Source organism: Macadamia integrifolia, chromosome 7 (genome assembly GCF_013358625.1).
Source record: "Macadamia integrifolia cultivar HAES 741 chromosome 7, SCU_Mint_v3, whole genome shotgun sequence".
Classification (NCBI taxonomy): domain Eukaryota; kingdom Viridiplantae; phylum Streptophyta; class Magnoliopsida; order Proteales; family Proteaceae; genus Macadamia; species Macadamia integrifolia.
Window position 1 is genome coordinate 10,399,789 of NC_056563.1, and position 10,429 is coordinate 10,410,217.

A 10,429-nucleotide genomic window follows, 5' to 3' on the forward strand; every position below is an offset into this window, starting at 1 on the left:
GAAGGCCATGGTTACATCATGTAAAGGTTGTGTCCTCCAGTCTCCATCAGAAGATGAAATTCATTCATGAAGGGAAAGTGATTACCATAGCTGGGGATCCCAAAGTGGTTAACACTTTAGACAATATTGAAAAAGGAGAAGAATAAGACCAAGAAGTTTGACTCAGTGGTTTTGAGATAGAAGTAACATGAGCGGCCCTCGCCAAGGAAGCACCAGAAGAAAAAATCCTGGCTAACTATGAAGCAGTTTGGAGCCCGCCAGTGAGTCAAATGATGAAGAACATGTAGTACATTCCTAGAATGGGACTAGGGAAGTATCATCAGGGTGTTCCAAAGCTACCTACTTTGGCTGTGATAAAGGGAAGAAATGGTCTAAGGTACGCTCCTCAAACCCCCAGACCAAGAAGCAACAATGTTGACAAGGGGTAGAAGGTACTAAGAATGACCAGAAAAGTATTCGCCTCTTACTATCCCACTCTCAATGGGTATTTCATAAGGGAAGGAGAAGATTTCCCCTTTTCTGGGAATGTTAAGCCATGGTTTGATGAAATTGTCGTAAAGATGCAATCGGGATTTGAAGTGTTCTTTCAAGATGAGTTCAATTGGGTAACTCATGAGGTAGAACAATAGCAAACCAAGGAAAGTGATCAGGATAGCTACATCACTGGGATAGTAGAAATTACATTGATTGAGAATGGGTCTTCCTCTAGCAACCCTACAGCATTGATCCGGTCAAAGGAGGCACCAAACCCTCAGGTCTTCCTGAAAGGAGAATGGGAAAAGAAGATAAGACTCACTTAGAGTTTACAGCTTCCTACTGATTTGAAGAGCCACATTTGTTCATTTTTGCAAGAACCATGAGCTCAGGAGCTACATGAGCTCAAGCCCAGGCCCTTTAGAGGAAGGAGCGTGTATGCAAAGCAAAGAAGACCACAAAGAATGATGGTCTACATGTACTGTGCCCGAATCAACTGCAACGGAGGTCTGTGATGGTGGCTAGAGATGTGATCGGGGAGCAGGGATAGCCTCCACCAATAGGCTTGAAAAATTAGACTTCATAAAAAGAAGATTGAGCAGTCTCCATCACTTCTCACCCCTTAGAAAGTTTGGCTTCAGAGAGCATGAGGTGATCAACTCGTATTTGTGAAGAAGCAAGCATCTGTCAAAGAGAATAATGTCAGCACCACTAAAGAAATAGCAGTGACCTTTTTGGAAGAAGAAAAAGGCCCTTTTCCACATCTGCTCATCCATCGAGCCATTGAACCTCCTAAAATGGACAAGTATTGGAGAGAACTTCAAGTCTACTCATGCTACTGGGTTAACCAACCTAAATACCACTAACAAAAGCATTAAGTCAGTCATAGAGTCTGTAGTCGAGTCTGTTGTTGAGTCTTCTATTTATGATTACATGTTGGCCTTCCCTCGCAAGGAAGGTCTAGAGTCTGTGTATGTCGAGTCTATTACTCCTTTCATGAATAAAAGTTTTGATTCCGAGTATGACTTACCTCCTTTTTCTAATGATGATCTTAATAAATATCATGATCTAATAATATTAATGCAAACCAAAAAAATCCCAACCTATCCATGAGGATACCCGGGTTATTAATCTAGGAACCGACTAATGCCTTCGAGACGTAAAAATTGGTACTACCCTGGATGATGAAGAAGCAAAGCAGATGATCATTCTTCTGAAGGAATTCACTGAAGTATTCGCCTGCTCTTATAAGGATATGCCTGGGATAGACCCTAATATCATGCAACATCATTTGTCGACCTACCCAAAGGAAAAGCCAGTCAAACAAAAGCTCAGAAGAATGCATCCAGAATGGAGTGAAAAGATCAGAGAAGAAGTCGTGAAATAGTGGAATGTAGGTTCTCTATAAGGGGTAAAATGCACCCAATAGTTGGCCCCAATGGTACGAATGTGCATAGATTTTTCAGATCTTAACAAGGTGAGCCCTAAGGATGACTTTCCACTACCTCACATTGATGTATTGGTTGACAACACAGCGGGACATGCCTTATTATCATTTATGGATGGATTCTTGGGATACAATCAAGTGAGCATGCACCCAAAGGATTGTGAAAAGATAGCCTTCACCACTCCATAAGGAACCTATTGTTAGAAGGTGATGCCCTTTGGACTGAAGAATGGTGGGTAACTTATTAGAGAGCAGCTATAGCCATACTGGATGACATGATGAACAAATATGTGAAAATCTATGTGGACGACATGATTGGAAAATCAAGGGATCAACAGGGGCATATTCCCGCACTAAGAAGATTCTTTGAAAGGATCAAGAAGTATCAGCTGAAGTTGAATCCTCAAAAGTGTGTATTTGGGGCAACGGTAGGAAAGTTGTTAGGATTCTTGGTGAGTGAAAGGAGCATCGAAGTCGACCCTATCAAGATCAAAGCAATCCAAGAAATGCCTATGCCTCGCATTGAGAAGTAGATGCGAGGATTCATGGGTCACATTTAGTATATCAGTAGGTTCATAGCTCAACTGACTACGATCTACGAGCCAATCTTCAAGTTGTTAAAGAAGGATCAGCCCAAAGAATGGAATGACCAATTCCAACAAGCTTTCGATAAGATAAAAGAAAATCTCATGAACCCACCAGTATTGACACCACCGGTGGAAGGAGAACCACTTCTGTTGTACTTATCAATGGGAGAATATTCTATGGGTTCATTGCTAGCGTAAAAGTAAATAGAGAAGGGAGTGGAGCATGCCATATACTACCTTAGCAAGAAGTTCTTGGAATATGAGACACGGTACACATCTTTGGAAAGAACTTGTGCTACACTGATTTAGGCAACAAAAAGGTTACGACACTACATGATAGCTTATCTGGTACATTTGATCTCAAGGATCCAATCAAGTACCTCTTTGAGAAACCAGCTCTAACAGGAAGGATGGCTCGATGGCTACTATTGTTATCAGAATTTGACATCACCTATGTTGCTCAAAAATCTATTAAGGGACAAGTTATAGCCATTATTTGGCTGCCCACCCTACAAAAGATGGAAGAGCCTTGGATGATGACTTTCCAGATGAAGGAATCACAGTAATTGAAGAAGAAGATTAAACTAATGAATGACAATTATTATTTAATGAAGAAACAAATCAGAAGGGGTGTGGTGCGGGAATATTATTTGTCACTCCTGACGGCCTTTATTTGCTTTCGTCATTCCACCTTGATTTCCCCTGAACCAACAATATTGCCGAATATGAAGCATGTGCCTTGGGATTGGAGACAGCCCTGACTATTAGGGTAAAAAGGATTAAGGTATATGGCGATTTATCCATTGTTATCTATCAAATGCAAGGAAAGTGGAAGACCAGAGATGAGAAACTGAAGCCATATCAAGAACATTTGGAAGAAGTGATTGGATACTTTGAGAAGATCTCATTCGAATACTTCCAAAGGGATAACAATCGGTTTGCTGATGCCCTTGCAACCTTGGCCTACATGGTAGAATGTAACCCTATGGCTAGAATCCAGCCATTCTTAGTGGAATAAAGAAGCAGACCCATTTATTAGATTTCAGTGAACTCTACCACCATAGGTGTTCGATCTTTGTTTACTCACATAGTGGACTTCATCAGGGAAAGGAAGTACCTGATTAAAGCTACAAATTAGAGAAAAGAAATTTCAAAGGAGATATGCCACCCAATTTATTCTTCAAGAGGACTTGTTATACAAGAGATCCTATGATGGGATACAGTTGTTGTGTGTGGATGAAGAGCAAGCTGCAACAATTATGGAGAAAATACATCAAGGCCTTTATGGCCCCATATGAATGCCAAAATGCTAGCTAAGAAGATTCTTAGACTGAGATACTATTGGAACATAATGGAAGCAGACTGTGTGAGCTTTGTCAAGAAATTCCACAAATGTCAGATATTTGCCAATATCATATATATCTCACCAAAGAATTTGCACTCACTCTGTTCTCTTTGGCCATTCTCTACTTGAGGCATTGACATCATAGGGAAGGTCAACCCTAAAGCATTCAATGGTCGCAAGTTCATCTTAGTTGCCATTGATTATTTCACCAAGTGGGTAGAAGCTCAATCATATGCAGTTCTCACTTCTACTAAGGTGGAAAAATTCATCCAAGAAAATATTATTTGCCGATATGGAGTGCCCCAAGAGCTGATATCGGATTAAGGATCCCATTTCTGGGGCAAAACTGATAAGATCTACACAAGGTTCAGTATCAAAAGGCACCACTCTACCACATACAGACCACAAACCAATGGGGCAGTAGAAGCAGCTAACAAGAACATCAAGGTCATCCTACAAAAAATGGCTGAAACACACAAGGATTGGGTGGATAAGTTGCCACTTATTTTATGGGTATATCAAACTTTTATACGATCCTTGACATGGGCAACTCCTTTTTCTTTGGTATATAGGGTTGAGGCAGTTCTACTCATGGAAATCCTAGTACCATCCCTAAGGGTACTTCTAGATAGTCAGTTACTTAAAGGAGAATGGGTGAAGGTCAAACATGACGAGTTCAACTTTCTTGATGAAAGATGTATGAAGGTCATCGATAATCTGAAGAAATATCAACTGAGAATGGCAAGGGCCTTCAACAAGAATGTGAAGCCCCATTATATAGAAAAGGGTGAGCTTGTTCTTCAAGAACAAAGAGCTCTAATTCATGACCCAAGAGGAAAATTTAGGCCAAACTGGAGTGGCCCATTCACTGTCAAAGAAATTCTACTAGGCAAGCCTATAAAACTCATAAACCACAACGGCAAAGAAATACCCATATTGGTTAACATGGATCAACTTAAGAAATATTATGTTTGAAAGGGTGAATAGCCCGAACTATGCAAAACTTGATTTCTCTCACGGGATACGTAGGAAACTTGACATGTGCAAGTGTGGTCTCAACAATCTCAAGGTAATAAATTGGTTCCTAGATTAATAATCAAGGTATCTAAAAAGTTCATCATAGCTTGTGTCCCTCAAGAATCACTATTTGGCATAAAAGGCCATTAGGTATCTGTCATTCACCTATGGTCCTCTAAATTCTTATCTAGAATTCCATTCCTCAAAAGTCACCACTTGGCTCTAGTAAATCAAGGCCAGCTCATTCCCCATCCTTGACTAGTCATGAAAAAAAAACAAAAAAAAAAAGGATTTTTGATGCAACAGTGGTAAAGGTTTGGTTGTGTCAATAGCTAATGAGTGATACTTTAAAAAACCATCACATCCCCCTTTGTTTATGATGATTGTAGGAAAGATCATGGGCTCTTTGGATGAGACATTGAGAAAATGGACCTTGGACATAAACAAGCACTAGGACTGCTAAAATCTATGAATATGTCAATGCTCAGTCAGATTGGGTGTGTAGAATTACATCACAATTTACTCCGATAGGTGCCTCAACACTAGGATACTAATCTTCACGTATTTTGGTTTGGGTTGGTTGAGATTTTCCCAACTCTCGAAGAATTCCAAGTTTGTATGCTATCTCCACCTAAGGGCAGATTGATTCAACTATCTTTGAAGAAAGACTACTCAGAAGAAATTCAGGACTTCTTCAGATGGGAAAAGGAGGAAATGAAGCATTTCATTAGATATGGGAAGATTGACATTTTGAAGGTGGCCAGGATCTTCATTCGGTATCTATCACTGGGAGGAATCTATCAGCAAAGATCACAAGATGCTTATCTACTTATATGATAGCGCTATGTTCTCCAAACTCCTGGATGTAGAGCACCACTTATTCTGATAGAAGTCGTAAAGCAATTGAAGGAAGGAGGTGATATCATCCCTACGGTCCTTGCAGAGACACTTAAGGGATTTGATGACATTAGTCATAGCTATAGATTTGGACTTGATCATTATCAGGAATTCTTGCTATTTTCCAACTATGGCTACTTGAGAAACTGAAACTCGCCAGGCCATTAAATGAATGCCAACTCGAAACTCTTTGCTACCAAGACGAGAGAAGTCTCTAAATTCAAGTTCATTGTTGATTAGGAGGAGTACCTACAAGGAAGAACTGCACGGGATATTGCATGGAGATGCCTATGGTGGCCACAAGAGGGTTTTCTAATGCAGACCCCTGGATGCAACTATGTCAGGTTGATGGGATTGACTCATACATCCTTTTACTTACCCACTTCTATCAGCCGATAGTATGGACTAAAAGCAAAGGACCCAGAGGAATTGGTGAACTTTTACATACCCCAAGAATTATCTCCCCACATTGTTACCTATCTATCCTGTCTGTGGTAAGAAAGTTGTTTCCATTCTATAAAATTCACTTGGTAGTAAAGTGATATGATATTTGGATTTTCATGTTATTCTGATTATTCTAATGAAGACTTGAGTTGTGGAATTAATCGTGCCTAAAAATTCAAAATTAGAAATAAAGGAGATTTTCTTTATGCTAAAGATAGATTTCCATTCATAAAATGCCAAGTCTGACAATACAAAAAAATATAATAAAAAAATTGATGAATAAACATGAAAATATACATATACTTGTGTTTGCAGGAACTACAAGAACAGGTCCCTAAGAATCAAAATCCTCATCCGAGCTATACTTGGGGTCATCCTTAGGGAACATCAAGGAGTTATCAAGAGGCAATTCTGAGTTTGCCATCCTCCGAGTAAGATCCAGGATCTGAGTGTCCTACTAGGCAAGCTCTTATTGTTGAGAGCTGACTTGTCTCCTCAAAGTAGCATTCTCCTCGTCCTAGGAAATATAAGGAATGGTCAAAATAAAAGCAAATAAAGAAGTTAAAGGACAATCAAATGAGAAGTCTTTGGACACTCACACTGTGACAACCCATTCTCACAGAACAAGACCAGTGATCGAGTTAACTCCTATTAACCCAAAACTTGCCAGGATCATCTGATGCAGTAACCACGACACAGCATACACACAACTAAAGTAAGTCAAATCTGTATTCCAGCAAAAGTCTTGTATGTATATACCTGTAAATACCCCAATACTCTTGATACCCAAATTGTGTTACATAGTATATTTACATGTGGGCCCGTAAGCGTGATATATACATAAGAAATACAATTTAAGTATCCAGAGCACAAAAGGGGTAACATAACAAAGAATAAAAAAAGAATCTTGGTTCGGGCATCACTGTTGCCGGCAACACAGCTCTTTCACAGGCACTCAACACCGTGCCCAAGATCTTTAGGGACCCACCAGTCCTCAACTGAAAGTTCTATATTGGGTCCTAGTTCTAGGTCCTCAGCCAAAAAAATTGCAAGATCATCTAAAAATGGTATGCATGTGAGTGTGAGGGTAGCGGCCAGAAAAAATGTTACGTTCCTCCTTTATCGGGGAGGAAAAGGGCTTACATCCATTCTGTCCTCTCTCCTCTCTTTCTCTTTCTTGAGGGAGGGGTGTGTCGTGTGTGCTTACCCATGGGCCCCGCACTACCGTATCGCCATTTGGAGATACATGGGGGCCTATTTCGTAGGAGTGTAAAATCATCAATTAAGACGGGGATTTGATGATAGTCCAATACGGGGTCGGATCATGCAAAAGGGTTTGTTGTCACCACCTAGGATTATGGGCCTAGGACCCAGGGGTGGGCCCAATCCCTAAGAAGAGAGCCAAAAAGTTGGTATGGTCCAGAGATTTAGGGTAAGTGGCAGGTTGTAGAGTTGGGAAGGTATTATGCACCCAATCTACCCGGTTCAACCGGTCTTCCTACTAGATGCTTCAAAACAAACATTTTCCATAATTATTCCTATTCCGTATGTGTGGTTAAGTTATCACATATATGTACATTAACTGAATTTAAATGATTATATACACTAAAACAAGGTCAATATAGAGTCTACATTATACTAATTTGGGTAAGAAATTATACTGTGCTTGAACCCTATTTCGGGTCGAGAGGGGTGGGACCCCGATTAGTCCCAGCACGAGCAGTTTTTTGGATTCTTCTGGCTCAGGAAATATGGTCTTGACCTCCAACTTCCTTTCTTAAGAGACATTGACGGTGGTGATAATGGGCTAGAATTCCTGCTAGGAACGGTTACTTTCGGGTTTTGGGCCAAGGTATCAATTCGGTAGAGCTTCCGTTAGGGAGGGGCTACTTTTGAATTTTTACTGAGGTGTCGATTTGGTAGAGCTTCCACTGGGAATAGGCTATGAGAGGGCTAGGTTGAGGTGGCACTCTGGTAGAGCTTCCATTGGGGATAGGCTGATCCTAAGGATTGAGGAACTTCAAAGGCCCGAAGAACACTTCGGATCTTACAAAGATCTCCACGAAGACTGGACAAACCTCAAGAGGGGGTGGGAGACTAAGGGAAAATTTTTTCAACACAAAATCTCACTCAAAGAAGATAAAGGATTGAGAAGTTTTGAAGGCTCGAAGAACACTTTGAAGATCCGAAGAACACTTCGGATCTTATGAAGGTCTCTCCAAAAACCTGAAATATCTCAAGGGGGGAAGGGGAGGAGAGAGGGCAGAGCTTCTCTTCCTAGGATGCTCACTTGGAGGCTTGGATGTTGTGGTGTGTGTTGTGAAAAAACAAAGGGAGGGGGGTATTTATAGGATTCTTGAACCAATGGGGAGAGAAAGGGAATTCCCTTGGCCAATAGTAGAAAAAGTGGTTCTTTTAAGCCAATGGGATGAAAAAATGAAAATTTGGGCCAATGGGGTCGGAGATGGTTTTTTGGACTAATAGGAAAAGCGAGTCTTTTTTTTGGGCCAATGAGGTGAGAATATTCCTTTTTGGGCCAATGGGAGGTTACGGAGTAGGGTATGCTAGCTAGACAAGGTAAGGTGCATAAGTGGGTGAAGAAATTTCGACGGAACATATATTCCGGCCATTAACGACAGCACACAAGGCTAGGCAGGGGTGTTCGAGGTATACATGGGTGCAAAAGGGCTGGCAGGTAGTGGGTGCATGGGGCTGGCACGATGGGGGTGCGTGGTATGGCACATGGGGGTGTGCGACGTGGCATGTGGGGGCACGTAGCATAGCACGTTGGTGTGCAGGCTGGCACGACAGGGGCACGCGACATGGCACACGAGGTGTGCACGAGCATAACATGCGGGGGCACACGGCATGGCACATGGGGGCACAGGCTGGCACTACAGGGGCGCGCGGCATGGAACATGGGGCGAGCATGGCAAGGCACATGGGGGTGCGCAACACGCGGAGGAGCAAGCTGGCACGACGGGTGTGAGCGGGTTGGTACGATGTGGGCGCATGGCATAGCATGTAGGGGAGTAGGCTGGCATAGCAGGGGCACATGGCATGGCACATGAGGGTGTATAGTATGGAATTGGGGGCCCATGGCTTGGCACGACGGGTGCACACAACATGGCTCATGGGGGCATAGGCTGGCACGGCTGGCGCATGCGGTATGCTAGGCTAGCCAGCATGCGTGACATACGAGGTTGGCCTACTAGCTGGTAGGAAGGCAGGTTGGCTGGTTAGCTGGCTGGCTGGGTAGCTGGTTGGCTAGTTAACTGGTTGGTTGGCTGGCCAACCGGTGCACGCGACATTCATGCAAAAAATATGATTTTCTAGGGAAGATTGTGGGAGATCCGAAGGTCCGATTTTTGACATACCATATATTATTGGAATCAATTTCTAAGTACTATTCTTCCATATGGTTATCCTAACCGGGATTCCTTCATATATAAAAAGTCAAAATTGGACCCTCTTTTTTCCTACATGGGATTTCTGGGGTTTTTTAGCTAGGGGATGTTTTTGGGTTTCCTAAAACAATTATCATCTCTGTCGATCCGAAGAAAGAAGTCACGTCTAAGATCCACAATTCATAATAACCGGATGGGGTGACAAAATTAGGTGTCTACAGAATGCCCCTCTTTAGCCGAGGCCTGTGCCAACGGTCGTAGGGTAAAGAAAAGAATGACCACATTTTGTCACCCAGAGCATATGCTACGTTCATTTTTCTTATTAATAACAGAGTTGAAAAATGCAATAGGTACTCTCTTTTAACTATTTTGAAGTTTGAGACTTACCTGGGCTACTGATTTACGGGTGAGAAATTCACTGCTCTTCCAATCCTGTAAAAGAGGTTAGTATTTGAACTTTGTCTTTTTTCCTATACTGGGCTTTTATGTGCCAGTCTACAAAAATCAATAATGAGATCTTGCCACTCAAAACTGATTCAAAGAGATTGGGCCACATGGGGCCGGGTTAATGACATTTGGCCACCTGGGGCCAGATAAATGAAATTGGGTCACTTGGGGACGGGTAAATGCAATTGGGCCACCTGGGGCTTGTTTAATGAAATTAGGCCACCTGAGGCTGGGTAAATGCAATTGGGCCACCTGGGGTTAGTTCAATGAAATTGGGCCACCTAGGGCCGGTTCAATGAACTTGGGCCACCTGGGACCGGTTTAATAAAATTGGGCCACCTGGGACCGATTTAATAAAATTAGG

At 42.1% G+C, this 10,429-nt stretch overlaps 1 long non-coding RNA gene across 1 annotated transcript; it reads right to left on the reverse strand.

Moving 5' to 3' along the window:
- Positions 1-6,452: 6,452 nt before the first annotated feature.
- Positions 6,453-8,124, reverse strand: LOC122083661. The gene is made up of 3 exons (XR_006141696.1): positions 7,873-8,124; positions 6,811-6,887; positions 6,453-6,728 (listed from the first exon to the last, which is right to left on the reverse strand). It is a non-coding gene; the product is annotated as an uncharacterized LOC122083661 (long non-coding RNA).
- Between the last annotated feature and the right edge of the window lie 2,305 nt (positions 8,125-10,429).